This window comes from Haliotis rubra, unplaced genomic scaffold, assembly GCF_003918875.1.
Source record: "Haliotis rubra isolate DU_JTF1 unplaced genomic scaffold, ASM391887v1 Scf2, whole genome shotgun sequence".
Classification (NCBI taxonomy): domain Eukaryota; kingdom Metazoa; phylum Mollusca; class Gastropoda; order Lepetellida; family Haliotidae; genus Haliotis; species Haliotis rubra.
The window spans coordinates 5704574-5722748 of NW_025766002.1; positions in this window are offsets into that span (position 1 = coordinate 5704574).

An 18175-nucleotide genomic window follows, 5' to 3' on the forward strand; every position below is an offset into this window, starting at 1 on the left:
CACCCCCAGAATATGTACTGGAGATTAAAATGATACAATTGTTTTGAATAAACTCGTATACACAGCCTCAGGCTTATCCAGGCCAATAAACCTGACATTGCCGTTTCAGGTATAGCATGACCAGAAATTATTGAGAATTTTAGGAATATGTTTAATTGCATATCTAGTATAAACAACCTTGACCAGCTATCAAGTGCTTGGTTTCATTCAAGAGAGACAACTCCGTTAATCCTTTTTCATTAGTTTGTGAAGAGTTATCCCCCTTTGTTTACTTGCTAGCAGACGACATTTTCAGTGATCCTCAGTATGGATGATTTAGAGAAGAGGAAGATGATTTTAGAGTATTATAAGAAGGACATCAGATCAGCTAAAGTGATTTCAAGTAGAACAGGTACCCCTTTGTCCACTGTTTAGCGTGTTTTGAAAAATACTGCAAATGGATATGGCATTAAGCACCAGGGAGGCGCAGGTAGGCCAAGAAAATGACTGTCGGTGATAGGAGGCGGCTTGGTATTCTTGTTTCTAAAAACAAACGAAGGAGTTTTGAAAACTTAAGGCTGGATATGATTGAAAGAGGAACTGTGGCGGTCTGTAAGGAGACAATTAGAACTGAGCTGCATGCAATGGGTTGGCAGAAAAGTCGAGGAATTCTATCACCGATCATGAAACCTGAACAAAAGGAGCGAAGGTTGAACTGGTGCTTACATCATATAAATTTTAACTGGGACATTGTGATTTTCTCAGATGAAAGTTCTGTGTGGCTGTTTCCTAATACACTGAAATTCTGGACCAAACAAACTGAAAAACCTTTGTATCAGCGCCCAAAGTACAGTCTGAAATTTAACGTGTGGGGTGGCATATCTGTGTTAGGGGCAACGCCCCTCTGTGTATTTGAAGGGAATATGAACAGTGAGCGGTACACAGATATTCTCGAGGGACATTTACTTCCATCTGCTCACATGTTCTATGGAAATTTTGGGATTTTCCAGCAGGACAACGACCCAAAACACCGTTCAAAGCATTCACAGGCCTGGTTTGGACCCAAAATATGACATTATTAGATTGGCCAAGCTATAGCCCTGACCTAAATCCAATAGAAAATGTTTGGGGACTTATGAAGGAAAGTGTCAATAAGAAAAATCTGACAAATATAGCTGAAATGAAAAAAGAGGTGGTCCGATATTGGGACAGCATGGACCACGACTTTCTAACTTCTTTGATCAGTGGTATGGCCCGCTGCATTGAAGCCTGCATTGCTGCCCATGGTGACTTACAATCTCTACAATCTTTAAATTCTCAATAATTTCAGGTTGTACTGTATAAATCAAATGAAACCCTTTATATCGTTGATTGTGTAGGCCCATTTGACACTAATGCCTCCCTTACGAATTCTTAAGTACCACGTTTTCCCACATCCCGTTGTGCTCGGTGCTTTACGTTTGGTACCTCAAAATCAATTGACTGATATTAGAAGAGTAGCTGGGTTTGCTGCAAGGAATACATCCCCTCTGGACACTTTGAATAATGCAGAAGGCTGCAGTATTGGAGAGTTTCACATTCTCCGAAAAAGTTTAACGCTTTCTGGGAGAATTTTCTGTATGGGCTCCGAGTTCATGATGAGCCTCACCAACGAGACTCACCAGAACCCTCTTTGCTACACATGTAATGTGTCTATTAACCTGTAAAATGATAACAATGTTGATTATAATGTAATGGTGAACAATATGTAAACATGAAAATACGAATATGATAAAATACATTACTTACCACGAATCTTGACTGCCACAAGGGCGAAAATCACGCATGCTACTGCTTTCATTATTCGTCTTTTCTGTGGAAGAAAAATTCATATGAATAGGAAAATAGAACACATAGAACAGGAATAGCTTGTGTACTTCAGATTAGTACCGTTACAAAGACAGGTAATCATGACGTATGCATTATGTTTTGGTTAGGATAAATTTGTTAGACAATATCCTTTCTTTATTCTAAAGCAACATAGAATACCAATATTAACGTTTCCTTACCTTGTGCTGCTTCTGAACCAGAACTCAAGCCAGGGACGATGTGTGGAACGTCCAATACTGACCCTTTATATTTGCTGGTGTAGCAGTGGGTCGTGATATCCCGTCAGTCATCCATTACACTTCTACATGGTGAACATGATGTAAGTTGTCAGGTGATCATGCTCATGACTGTAACGTATTGCTTGTGATATACGCTAGTGTATAAACTCATACCGAACACTTATTGAATAACAGCTTCCTGTTCTTGTAACAATGGTCGCTCCACGCCCGGGCTGACAGCTCTAATTGATGATTCAATTAATATTGTACAGCTGCGTTAGAAATTACCTGCAACTTGACTTCAGTTTAAGAGACAATTTAATGAGTTAACTGATGCATTGGCAGAGGAATATCTTTTCGTTTCACTTGCCTAAAAATCGCTAACGTTAGCTTGTTATATTGTTTTATGAACTTCATGCTGATGTTGATTTACAAAAAGAAAGGGTTTTATTTGCACTTTGTGCAGTGTGTTTGTTCAGGCAACACTTGACACGCCTTTGCATGTGTCTGTGCCAACTGTGGGCAGGAAACTTTCAACGAACACCTGGTATCATCCCTAATTGATAACGATTCATAAAAATGCTTATGATATAGAGAGAAATGTACAATGGAGAGCAGGCATTTCGTATGCTGATAGAAAGTGTTTTTCTCTCGTATTTACATAGATTGTTATAAATATTCTGAGACAACTGGTAATGTATATCAATCTGACCCACTCACGCGCTGAAAATAGTTTATTTATCTTGTATGTAATATGAACAATATTTCTTACACTTCAGAAACTAAGGGTATGACATGAACAACGAAACAGATTTCGCGTAGTTGAGCAAGGTCTCGTTGACATCATACTTCGTTAATGGGTTGCGTCATTACTACACTAACAATTTAGCCATTAGTCGGAAATTTCTGGATGATATGTTTTAGGAAGACGCAGCTCTGGTTGGTTTCATACGAAACAATGAAACTCATTACAGAGTGACTTTACAAAGTTGTGTATGGCAATTAAGTGAGAAGAAACTAAGGAAATATCTTTTTTGTCATTTGAAACACAAAAGACATTACATAATCTGATACCATCAGTCATAAGCATGAGGAGGTTGTTCTGAACAGAAACATGAGCACATTTGTAAAAGTGTCAACGTCAAAGAGCAATAAACCGCCGATGACCCTCCGAACGGATTCCACTTGGCATATGGGGCAAAACAGTACCATACAAAGACTATACATCATTGGATACTGAACATCAGTGATGCCACAAGGTGTTTACAAAGAGGATATGGATGTCCTTCTCCACTGGTAGCGAGCGCCGCTCACACAAACAGCATGAAGGTTATTCAATTTCTTCACAATGTTTTCAGGAATAGTAACATGCAAAATTAAGATATTTTGAAGTTAATGCAAGTATGTTGTTTATATTTTGGGCTGTTTTGTTTTACAAAAGTAATTATTTAACTTTTTCCATTCAAGCCTGGTAGTGGATTCATTCAGTAATGACGTACGGACAGAATTCTCTTATGGGCTATAGTCCGTTTGATTTCATTTGAGACCGATGAATTGCTCACTAACACAAAATATAATAATTGCAACAAAACCAAATTTTGCACAATCACATGAAATCGACAGACCAACTCTGATGATTTGTCTCATAGTTTTTGGCACCCAAATAAAAACGTTGTTTAACAAATGATCACTATTTTGTTCTCACTTACCACTATTTTTTACGAGGGGGTACCACTTGCTGGTAAAACAGCCAGGTGTTCAACACGCGTGTGCAGTGAAATTTCAATTTCAAACGTGCAACTCGCACAGCTGTCTGTCCTACCAGCAAGTGGTACCACCTCATACAAAATAATGAAAAGTGACAACAAAATAATGATCGTTTGTTAAACAACTTTTTTATTCGTGTGTCCAAAATTATGAGACAAATCATCTCAAATCATCAGTGTTGGTCTGTCGATTTAATGTGACTGTGCAACATTTGGTTTTGTTGCAATTATTAGATTTTGTGTTAGTGAACAATTCATCGGTCTCAAATGAAATCAAACGGACTGTAGTGAAAACAACTGAGGTATTGTTTGACAGTTTAGCCATTAAATTCATAAACAATCACTGGACATTTTAGTCAGCTCCTTTTGCAAACAAAGAGTATGCACAACTTCCATATGGCCAGTCATCTCTAATACCTGAATAATTATAGATCATGTTGAAAGAATCTGACGTGTCCATTTCGGAACGTCTCATTAAAACACTAACTTAATACTGAGCATCAACTCGATGAAAGGACAAGCGATAGCCTTGAAACATCTATATAAAGAGTTATCAAACTTGTTATCCCAGTGCATTTACCCGTGAAGATCCGGGTTAGAATATTGATCTTCAGTAACCCATGCTTGTCGTAAGAGGCGACTAACGGGATCGGATGGTAAGGCTCCCTGACTTGGATGACACGTGTCCTCGGTTCCCAATTGCGTAGATCGATGCCCTTGCTGTTGATCACTGGATTGTCTGGTCCAGACTCGACTATTTACAGACCGCCGCCATATAACTGGAATATTGCGGCGTAAAACTACACTCACTCACTCACTCACTAGTGTCATGCATTGAAATACAGCTCTTGGTTATTTGTGTCTTTTCATAAGTAAAGGTCTTTGTACGTTAATTTCATTCACCTACTCGGAAACTGTAAGCGCATTAGTACATAAATAGAATTCCCTTTCGGGTAACCAGTATTGCCACTGCCATATTTTAAGCGATAACAAGTTATCAGTCAGTGAAGTGTTGTGAGGTTTTGTGTTTTCATTTAAATGATAAAGATAGTGTATACGATATTTATCAGCGTTCAATAGCGTATAATAATATTGTTGAATTTCCATTCCACTATTCCAAGTGTAAACAGAGAAAACCGCGATTGGTGTACACAGGTTCTCAACATTATTTCTTAGTGTTCATTGTACAATCAGAAAGATCATGTTTAAAGTTATTCAAGATGTGTGTGCTTGTTATTCTGTGGTTACACTATCTGTTCTTTTAAACGGCATTGCAGATCTGACAAATCTTAAAAATGATTAAAAAATGTTAAAAAATATTCCTCAGTATATAAGCAATTCTAAACGATTCCATTAGTCTTCTTTTTATACACCTTTTGTATTTTAATATTTCCCCTAAACTGTCAATCGTCCTCTGTGTCAGTTTCCTATAATTGCTTGTGCAGAAATTTGTTCTTGTAAATCAAAAATTAAATAGGTATAGGTACAATAGCGGCTGGGGTTATAGTCACATGCAAGTGTAGTAGAAATCATCCTTATCTTCCTACTGGTTTACAAACACAACACACGGATGTCTATATTGGCCTTTTTTTTACAACCTTAAGATATTATACTTATTAAAAGCCACAACTTAGATTGATACCAACGGCTACTGGCTGAGTATGGTTTTACGCCGTTTTTAGCAATATTCCAGCAATATCACGGCGGGGGACACCAGAAATGGGCTTCACAAGTTGTACCCATGTGGGGAATCGAACCCGGGCCTTCGGCGTGACGAGCGAACGCTTTAACCACTAGGCTACCCCACCGCCCCCTGATACCAACGGAGAGGTGGAGGTGGGGGTGGCATTACACTAATGCGGTGACACATAACCGTAGACGATATATAGGTTAAAAGGAATTCAGATTAAACAAAATCTCATATCACAAACCGTCGCTCCTTCATCTCGTCAGATTTGAAATCATGCACCCCAAACTATCTTAACGAATAATTTCGCTTCAGATCCAGGGCTCTTTTCAATCAGTGATCTCAAGCCTACAACTCTCTTGAGGTATGACGTCAATTTGTTGACCGAATCCCTGTTTCTTTGTACTTTGTACCAAAAGCTTAATAAGACATAGTCAGCATTTTGCGTAATATATCAATCCTGTGCTTAATTACTATCATAGTATTAGGATGTTAAAGTGCGGTAACAGGTTTTGCCGCGATACATTCAGATTGAAGCCCATCATTTATTGCTGGATTATGCTACGTGCGGCTTGAAACCACTCCGTCACTTACTACTACTATGAAAACACAATGCCATGTAGAAAGTGGTCAAATGTAACACATGTTATATTTGAGATTTACTTTCTCAATAAAGTAAACAACCGTTGTTGTGGAAGCCGTGGTTGCTGAGCGGGTTAGACAGCAGACTTTCTGTACTGGCGATTAGGTGCCTGACTCTGAAGGTGTGAGTTCGAATCCCGGGTGTACTTTACTGAGAAAGTGTAAACCCAAATATAACATTTGTTACTACTACTACTACTACTACTACTACTACTACTACTACTACTACTACTACTACTACTACTACTACTACTACTACTACTACTACCACTACTACTACTACTACTGCTGCTGCTAATATTCCAGCTACCACGTCGACGACGACAAATAGCACCACCACTGCTACTACTACAACGACTACTGTTACAACTACGACTACGACCACGACTTCGTCTACTGCTCCAGTATCTAGCCAAATATATATTTGATAGCTAAGTCAGAGGACCACTCAGCATCAGCGCACATTAAGTAGAACATATGGACATCGTTAACCTAACCGCTGCTTCACTGACGTGTCCTTCTTCATTCGACCCGTGAAGACCCGTGCTAGAATTGGTCTTCAGCAACCCATATTTGTCGTAAAAGGCGACTAACGGGATCGGGCGGTAAGGCTCGCTGACTTGGTTGACACATGTCATCGTAGATCGATGTTCATGTTCTCGATCACTGGATTGTCTGATCCAGACTCGATTATTTACATACCACCGCCATGTAGCTTGAATATTGCTGAGTGCGGCCTAAAACTAAACTCACTCACTCACCATTCACATAACACAATGAAGTTCATCTTGATTCCAAAAAAAGCTTTATTTCACTTAGGATGAGGATACAGCTGCTTGACACAGGAGTACATTTTATAAACAGAAAGTGACAGTCGCACATCTTGCAGGGACAATAACTTATGAGATGAACTAACACTGAATCAGTACTACTCTTTAAATACATCGATTACTTGAAATTGACAATCTGAAAATATTTGTTTTTAAATGGTAAAATGGTCAGGCATTTCAGGGTTATGTCCGAAGGAGACAATTGTTTGAGGTTGGTAAAAATTACCGACCCAGTTAAACAGAATTGCCTGATAAGTATATCTTGATAATATTGTTTATTGATAACCACTTCTGTATTGTACCGCAATAGTGACATTGTCAGTCATTGATTGACAACGGTATTGATCTATACCGAAATTCGCTTTCACGAACTGATAAAGAAATTGTATATAATTATTTTACTGAGTAAAACTGCCTCCTGTGAAGCATAGAGAGGTAGTTTAGCATATCAAAGCAATTTTCGTTTTTGCTTAAACTATTTAAACAGTATATTAGCAGGGGTTTGTAAAAGTGGGTTCATGCATCAATAAATAGGTGACGTGAAGTAGATAAATTAATAGTCGCGTTTACATCATCTCGCTTCCAAGGAACATCATCGTCATGGGGTCGAAGCCTTGTCCACCTCTTCGGTTGTTGCGGTTGCCCATGAGAGCCATCATGGGCCACATGTTGTCGACGCCGTTCATCATGGCGTAAGGCATTATCATATTGTTGGCCTGTCCTGGGTTCATCATCATGCTGTACATGGCCATCCTGCGTCCTTTGTCACCCCCCATCATCAGGAATGGGAGATAGTTCATGGGGGACTGACGAGCGTTGTTGGCACGGCGATGGTTGTTGACAGCAGCCGTCGGGTGGTTGTTATTGAAGACGTTACTGGCTTGGGCCAAGAGAGCGCCGGTCATCGGACTCGGGTTCTGTGCAAGTGGGAGAGGAACACCGTTGGCGGTGTTGCCGAGGGGGTCGTTAGGTGTTGTTATGCCAGGGGCGACGCTAACCGGAGGCGATAAAGGCATCGTTTGGGCTGTTTAAGATTAATAAGAGAAAACATTTTATGTCAAGAGATTGATATGTAACATAAACCTTTATAGTAAACACTGAACTAATCTATTGTTTTACGTACATCACTTAATGCAAGGATTCTAAATATAATTTATACAGTCTTACTCAAATAGTTACACAAATAGTTTAATAATGATATCATTCTGAGTTTGTTCATACGTACCATCGATGGTGATTGCCGCAAGGGTAAAAAATGACACACACAGCCGTCCTCATGATTCGACAAGGCAGGACAAAGATATACTATAAACATAATATTTCAACAATTAATATGGGATTTTGTTATTGATCATAGCGACTTCAGATGTCCCATCGGGAGTGTACTTGCAACATAGGGATCATGAATACTTTATAAAAAATTCAATGTCAAATTCCCTCTCAAGGTGAGGGATGCTGTGGTAGTCTAATTGTTAAAGCGTCCGCTCATCACGCGGAAGACCCGGGTTTGATTCCCTACAATGTGTGAAGCCCATTGTTGGTGTCCCCCGCCGTGATATTGGTGAAATATTGCTACAAGCGGCGTAAAACTAAACTCACTCACTCAAAGCAGCGTTAAACCAACGTCACTCACTTTTTAATATCCTAACTGCTATTCTTGTTATTACTCTTTCGCTCAGGCTTTCAAAGATTTTTCTAGAACATATTTTTATCCAACTAATGTAATCTCAGATTTCAAAAGTATAAAATATATTAATCTGGTGTAAATTAAGGATATCAAATTTGAATTTATGAAACCATGACACTGACTGTAAACATATCAAATAGTAATGTTCCAATGCCAAACTCTCCAGTGGTTTATGTTTCACTGACAACCGTTACAGTGAGGGTGGTGGTGTTAATTTCATCTTCGTGTTGGAGCACAATTTTTAAAAATATTTTAATAGAAATGCAGTTCCGCTAATTCATATATGACTAATAGGGATTAGGCCATAGTTGTGGAGAGAAAATGACCGCGAATAGAACATGACATGGATTTTATAGCTGGGTTGGTTGGACCAGATAATCAGTGATCAAAGGCATGAGCATCGATCTACACAACTGGGATACGATGACATGTGTCCACCAAGTCAGTGATCCTGACCACCCGGGCGGTGGGGTAGCCTTGTGGTTAAAGCGTTGGCTCGTCACGCCGAAGACCCGGGTTCGATTCCCCACATGGGTACAATGTGTGAAGCCCATTTCTGGTGTCCCCCGCCGTGATAATGCTGGAATATTGCTAAAAGCGGCGTAAAACTGAACTCACTCACTCCTGACCACCCGATCCCGTTAGTCGCCTTTTACGACAAGCATAGTTTTCAAAGGAAATGTATACGTTTCATTATATCATGCATAACAATGATTCAAATAATATCAACAATATATTAACAGACCATATGAGTCGACACAAACGTTTCTTACCGTATGGTACAACTGAACCAAAGCTCGAACAGGAGTCGATGTGCCGAATGCCCAAGTCTGGAGAGTTCTTATACCTGTTATTCGACGTCCTCCCCGCTAGTCATTCGTTACTGAAAATGGCGGTCGAGTTGTAAACTGTCTCAGTGACATAGCATCATGACTTCGTGATAAGATAATGCTTGTTATTACGTAATGGTCAGTACACAAATGACCGCCATCACTCATGTGCCCGAATTATGTACATTTCTACACATGTTTTGTCACTGTGACCTATCAATCAGCGTGACAGCTGTTTCCTCAGTGTCCAGCATTGGAATTTATCTCACCGACGTTTGTTCACGTTGGATATACCTTGTCCTTTCGTACATTGATAAACTGCCGGACAAAATAAAGTATGGATTGAAAATTGCATTTAGCCAAAGTATTACAATATTATAATCCTACAAGACTTAAAGTGTCGCCACAACAATGCATAATGAGTCATTAGTTTCTAAGTCATTATCAAATATGAACACTTTCTTTTGATCACCAGAATAGTTTACGTTAATGTTTCTGGCGCGTTATATTTAACATTAAGTAATTGATTCCAGATTAATTTAATTCCCTTCATTAATTAATTTAATTTGTTTCCCTTTTCAAACACTGAAAGTTTCAAGGGTCTATCTGAGTAAATCTTCAAAAACAGGACAATTCAAAATAATGTTGTTGTTTTTTTCAGAAATTTACTTACAAAGCATATTTTTAGTGAAACAGTTCCTCTTTTGCTTTATCTTGTCGAAGTTGTTGTAGGCCTATAAGTAATTTTGTAGGTTGAAAATTAGTGCTGACATAGATAATACAAAGAAATATAGTATCAATGAGAATCTCCGCATACAGACTGTCTGATACATTTAAAGTCATAAAGCTAACGTAAGAGACGATGCATTAATACATGCTGAATCAGTGAAATAGACATTTCTGGAGGTCATCTTAGCTAAATATACTACCCATCAAAAGTTTAGACTCACTTCTATAAATGTAGCCAGTTACTTCAGTCAACTGTTCTAAACTAGATTTTACAAAATATTCCATACTGATTAAAGGTACTGTTTTACATGAACTGATGTATCGTAAAACAAATTCGTAATGTTAAAAGTATTATTGTCATGAGTTCAATAAATGATGAAACCCAGTGAAAATTGGTGAATTCTTAACAAAACACTACACCAAAACGCAGCTCTTCACATTCACGATATTTGCACATGCTTTTCGGCAATTTCATGCATAATCCTCGTGCTATTCATCTGCATAAGGTTTGCAGTTGGTTCCCCCAAGTTAGTGGAGAAATTCATCTTCGATATAACCATATATATACATAACATATACTGACTGCTTAAAGTGAGTCTAAATTTTTTATGGGTAGTATATTTAAATTTCATTCCCTCTTAATATGTGGACAGGGGCGGTGGGGTAGATTAGTGGTTAAAGCGTTCGCTCGTCACGCCGAAGACCCGGGTTCGATTCCCCACATGTGTATAATGTGTGAAGCCCATTTCTGGTGTCCCACGCCGTGATAGTGTAGGAATATTGCTAAAAGTGGCGTAAACCTAAACTCACTCATTCACTAATATGTGGACAGGTCTTGTCTCAAGCAGTGTGTCATTTCTAGCCATAAGTCAGTTTGAGATAAGCAGAATACCGATATATAATCACACTTGTGGTTAAGATTCTGTCGAGACAATAAGTCAGTTTGAGATAAGCAGAATGCCGATATATAATGATACTTGAGATTAAGATTCTGTCGAGACTATAAGTCAGTTTGAGATAAGCAGAATGCCGATATATACCCATTTTTGAGATTAGGATTCTGTCACTTCAAGATGCATAACCGATATATAACTATATATATATTACTATTTCGGGATGGTAACGTTTAACTGGTTTAACAAACATGGAGAGTTAACACCGCCCGTGTGAAGGGAGCTACTGCTAATATGTAGCATAAAGTCTACTGCTAACATGTAGCCCAAGTCTACTGCTAATATGTAACACAAAGTCTACTGCTAATATGTAACACAAAGTCAACTGCTAATATGCAACACAAAGTCTTCTGCTAATATGCAACACAAAGTCTACTGCTAATGTGTAACACGAAGTCTGCTGCTTATATGTAACAAGGTCTTCTGCTAATATGCAACACAAAGTCTACTGCTAACATTTAACATAAAGTCTACTGCTAACAAAGTCTACTGCTAATATGTAACACAAAGTATACTGCTAATATGTAACACAAGGTCCACTGCTAATATGTAACACAAGGTCCACTGCTAATATGCAACACAAAGTCTACGGCTAATATGTAACATAAAGCCTACAGCTAATATGTAACACAAAGTATACTGCTAATATGTAACACAAAGTATACTGCTAATATGTAACATAAAGCCTACTGCTAATATGTAACACAAAGTCTACTGCTAATATGTATGTAACACAAAGTATACTAATATAAAGTACTGCTGCTAATATGTAACATAAAGCCTACGGCTAATATGTAACACAAAGTATACTGCTAATATGTAACACAAAGTATACTGCTAATATGTAACATAAAGCCTACTGCTAATATGTAACACAAAGTCTACGGCTAATATGTAACATAAAGCCTACGGCTAATATGTAACACAAAGTATACTGCTAATATGTAACACAAGGTCCACTGCTAATATGTAACATAAAGCCTACTGCTGATATGTAACACGAAGTCTGCTGCTAATATGCAACACAAAATCTCCTGCTTATATGTAACACGAAGTCTGCTGCTAATATGTAACATAAAGTCTACTCCTCATATGTAACACGAAGTCTGCTGCTAATATGTAACATAAAGTCAACTGCTAATATGTAACATAAAGTCTACTGCTAATATGTAACAAGGTCTACGGCTAATCCTAGTATGTAGCATAAAGTCTACTGCTAATATGTAAAACGAAGTCTGCTGCTAATATGTAACACAAAGTCTACTGCTAATATGTAACATAAAGTCTACTGCTAATATGTAACAAGGTCTACTGCTAATATGTAACAAAGTCTACTGCTAATATGTAACAAGGTCTACAGCTAATATGTAACATAAAGTCTACTGCTAATATGTAGCATAAAGTCTACTGCTAATATGTAACACGAAGTATACTGCTAATATGTAACACAAAGTGTACTGCTAATATGTAACATAAAGTCTACTGCTAATATGTAACAACGTCTACGGCTAATATGTAACGCGAAGTATACTGCTAATATGTAACACGAAGTCTGCTGCTTATATGTAACACGAAGCCTACTGCTAATATGTAACATAAAGTCTACTGCTAATATGTAACATAAAGGCTACTGCTAATATGTAACATAAAGTCTACAGCTAATATGTAACAAGGTCTACGGCTAATATGTAGCATAAAGTCTACTGCTAATATGTAACACGAAGTCTGCTGCTAATATGTAACACAAAATCTACTGCTAATATGTAACAAAGTCTACTGCTAATATGTAAAACAAAGTATACTGCTAATATGTCACACAAGGTCCACTGCTAATATGTAACATAAAGTCTACTGCTAATATGTAACATAAAGTCTACTGCTAATATGTAACACGAAGTCTGCTGCTAATATGTAACACAAAGTCTACTGCTAATATGTAACACAAAGTCTACTGCTAATATGTAACATAAAGTCCACTGCTAATATGTAGCATAAAGTCCACTGCTAATATGTAACACGAAGTCTGCTGCTAATATGTAACACAAAGTCTACTGCTAATATGTAACATAAAGTCTACTGCTAATATGTAACACAAAGTCAACTGCTAATATGTAACAAGGTCTACGGCTAATATGTAGCATAAAGTTTACTGCTAATATGTAACACGAAGCCTACTGCTAATATGCAACACGAAGCCTACTGCTAATATGTAACATAAAGTCTACTGCTAATATGTTACATAAAGGCTACTGCTAATATGTAACATAAAGTCTACAGCTAAAATGTAAGAAGGTCTACTGCTAATATGTAGCATACAGTCTACTGCTAATATGTAACACGAAGTCTGCTGCTAATATGTAACACAAAATCTACTGCTAATATGTAACAAAGTCTACTGCTAATATGTAACACAAAGTATACTGCTAATATGTCACACAAGGTCCACTGCTAATATGTAACATAAAGTCTACTGCTAATATGTAACACGAAGTCTGCTGCTAATATGTAACACAAAGTCTACTGCTAATATGTAACATAAAGTCTTCTGCTAGTATGTAACAAGATCTACGGCTAATGTGTAGCATAAAGTTTACTGCTAATATGTAAGAAGGTCTACGGCTATTATGTAGCATAAAGTCTACTGCTCTATGTAACAATATCTACTGCTAATATCTACTGCTAATATGTAACATAAAGTCTACTGCTAATATGTAACATAAAGTCTACTGCTAATATGCAACATAAAGTCTACTGCTAATATGTAACATAAAGTCTACTGCTAATATGTAACATAAAACCTAATCAGAAGGACGGATACCTTTTAACGGGAAACGAATAATATAAAAAACAATTACATAGTTTTTCTAAGAATATCGCGTATGTAGATCATACCGCTCGTGTAAATGTCAACGACTTATATCAATTGCAATATAGGAACACTTAGATAACGCCGCTAAGCATAAATCAAGAGCATAGTATCTGGCATTTTGCTCAAAACATGGCTGTTTCAAATATCTGTCTGTTCTTATCATGTTCCACCAATGGGAACAACGCCAGTCAGGTAACTTTTGATTAGTTAAACCCTTTGTAATCACAGTCAGTATCAAATTGTATCTCCTGAAATACTTCGGAAGAAATAATTTCTTTTATTTAATGTGATGTCTCTTTAGATAATGGTTACTCTTTTTCTACCTTTGTTTTGCCACCATTTGACGGAAAATGCCTGCTACCATCACTATTTAATAGTGATTCATAAAGACTATTTAAGATGGATTTTGTCTTCAGTGATTCATAAACATTGCTCCAGAGCATAAAATACGTATAGACAAAATACCTGGCGTGTAGCGTGCATGCCTGACATGTCCATCTATACATGCCTGGCGTGTAGTGTCCCTCTATGTATGGCATGCCTGGCGTGTAGAGTGGCTTTATGTATAGCATGCCTGCCGTGAAGTGTCTCTCTATGTATGCCTGACGTGTAGTGTCCCTCTACGTATGACAAGTCTGACGTTTAGTGGTCTCTATGTTATGCCCGACGTGTTGTGTCGTTCTATGTATGACAAGTCTGACGTGTCGTGTCCCTCTATGCATGCCTGACGTGTAGTGTCCCCCTATGTTTGGCATGCCTGACGTGTAGTGTCCATCTATGTTATGCCTGACGTGTCGTGCCCCTCTATGACGTGTAGTGTCATGCCTCTATGTATGGCATGCCTGACGTGTCGTGTCCCTCTATGTTATGCTCTATGTTTGACGTGTTCTGTCCCTGTATGTATGACAAGTCTGACGTGTCGTGTCCCTCTATGTATGCCTGACGTGTAGTGTCCCTTTATGTTGTGCCCGACGTGTTCTGTCCCTGTATGTATTACAAGTCTGACGTGTAGTGTCCCTCTATGTATGACATGTCTGACGTGTAGTGTCCCTCTATGTCATGCCTGTCGTGTAGTGTCCCTCTATGTATGACAAGTCTGACGTGTAGTGCCTGACATGTCCATCTATGCATGCCTGGCGTGTAGCGTCCCCCTAGGTATGGTTGGTGTGTAGTTTCCCTGTATGTATGGCATGCCTGGCGTGTAGAGTCGCCCTATGTATAGCATGCCTGCCGTGAAGTGTCCCTCTATGTATGCCTGACGTGTTTTGTCCCTCTATGTATGGCAAGTCTGACGTGTAGTGTCTCTCTATGTATGACAAACCTGGCGTGTTCTGTCCCTCTATGTATGGCAAGTCTGACGTGTAGTGTCTCTCTATGTATGGCAAGTCTGACGTGTAGTGTCTCTCTATGTTATGACCGACGTGTTGTGTCTTTTTATGTATGACAAGCCTGACGTGTAGTGCCCCTCTATGTATGCTTGACGTGTAGTGTCCCTCTATGTATGCTTGACGTGTAGTGCCCCTCTATGTATGCTTGACGTGTAGTGCCCCTCTATGTATGCTTTGACGTGTAGTGCCCCTCTATGTATGCTTGACGTGTAGTGTCCCTCTATGTATGCTTGACGTGTAGTGCCCTCTATGTATGCTTGACGTGTAGTGCCCCTCTATGTATGCTTGACGTGTAGTGTCCCTCTATGTATGCTTGACGTGTAGTGCCCCTCTATGTATGCTTGACGTGTAGTGCCCCTCTATTAATGCTTGACGTGTAGTGCCCCTCTATGTATGCTTGACGTGTAGTGCCCCTCTATGTATGCTTGACGTGTAGTGCCCCTCTATGTATGCTTGACGTGTATTGCCCCTCTATGTATGCTTTGACGTGTAGTGCCCCTCTATGTATGCTTGACGTGTAGTGTCCCTCTATGTATGCTTTGACATGTAGTGTCCCTCTATGTATGCTTGACGTGTAGTGCCCCTCTATGTATGCTTGACGTGTAGTGCCCCTCTATGTATGCTTGACGTGTAGTGCCCCTCTATGTATGCTTGACATGTAGTGCCCCTCTATGTATGCTTGATGTGTAGTGCCCCTCTATGTATGCTTGACGTTGAGTGCCCCTCTATGTATGCTTGACATGTAGTGCCCCTCTATGTATGCTTGATGTGTATTGCCCCTCTATGTATGCTTGACGTGTAGTGCCCCTCTATGTATGCTTGACGTTGAGTGCCCCCTATGTATGCTTGACATGTAGTGCCCCTCTATGTATGCTTGATGTGTATTGCCCCTCTATGTATGCTTGACGTGTTGTGTCCCTCTATGTATGCTTGACGTGTAGTACCCCTCTATGTTGTGCCCGACGTGTTGTGGCCCTCTATGTTATGCCTGACGTGTTGTGTCCCTCTATGTTTGACAAGCCTGACGTGTAGTGTCCCTCTATGTTTGACAAACGTGACGTGTAGTGTCCCTCTATGTATGCCTGACGTGTTGTGTCCCTCTGACGAGACCACGTGAGATGCCAAGCATCAGCTAATTTACATAAAGGTAAGGTGTGCTATAAGGCAATCTCAGCGGATGTGTGGGGCTGGTTTCACTAGCGTTGACGTTATACATTGACTTTACCTGGGTCAATGTTTCTACTGGTTCACCGAAGTCGCGAGTTCATATAGCTTGGTAGCTATCAGTTATACTGATTCAACTACAGAAGAAATGTATCTACAGAGAGATTAAACATGCCTTGTGTTGCAAAACTAAAATATTTCTTCAACGCTTTTCGTTAATTATAAGCAACAGAATCATTTTACCTGTACACAACAGACGTAATTTAGAGATATATCGGTTTTATCGTAAACAAAGTCATCGCTTAATAGAATGGGGTTTTTTACCGGCGCTATAACAAGGCAGGAATACGGTTGTGCGCTGTCAAGCATAGAGAAACATACATTTATGTGAGGGGATAAGAGGTGACTAACGGGATCGGGTGGTCAGGTTTACCCAATTACGTAGATCGATGCTCGTGCTGTTGATCACTGGATTGTCCCGTCCAGACTCGATTATTTACAGACCGCCGCCATATAGCTGGAATATTGCTGAGTGCGGCGTAAAACTAAACTCACTCGCATATATGAGGGGCGGGTGTTTCCGAAAGACAGGACATGCTTACCCTTTTCGCATGGCCTCTCGTCATCACTGGTTTCCAATGATCTATTTATGCTATTATCAACATCGTTCTGTGACTTACATCCAATGGAATCGGTTCAATAATCGAGAGTGGTTACTCCCTGGCGTTGACATTTTGTGTTGGCACCATAACATGAGGATCTTTGAAGGACAAAATACATTTCTTTCCTCGCGACGGGGTGTTATTAGTTCACTCACCCTAACTAAACTGTACAAAATAACTTATGCCCGCATTCACGCCCACAGCAAACGTTTATCGATCGGGGCACCGTTCTCAGGAAGCCTCCCACACTTCAACATCGACATTTGAAGTATTGAGATAACTTTGTTGTACAAACATGATGGATGGAAATCGACTACACGGTAGAAGGTCTTGCATGTGCCCGTTTTCCGAGATTGCCGTCAAGAGACAAATGTTTCGTTTGTATCTGAATTCCTACCTATATAAATTAAGTGTATGAAATAACAACACAACATGAGTTATTATCGTGTCTTGAAATACGTTTAATAAAACTGAGGTGCTCATCGAAATGAATATGATTTAAAAATTGTACTTTAAATTATTTTTTTTAACAGTATGACATAATTTCAAACGGCCAATCTGGTATTTGATTACGCCGCCATTCCCAATACACATCACACCGCCCGTACCAACCATCAACAATAACAAAGGTTAGAGAATATGCCAAAGTATGTATCCTATGTCACTGTATTTTCAACACAATCCCACAGTAATTGCACACCATAATCCTCCACAAAAATTGTGTGCACTCAATTTTTCAACTTTTCTTTTTTAAATCTCACACAAGATATACTTGTTGTTTTCAGAGTAGAAATAACTAAATAAGGTCTGTATTCTATCCGGGGCAAAATGCCAGGTTGTGCGCATGCACGCACGCACACACACCACCACAACACACTCATCCCCAATCCACCGCGAATATC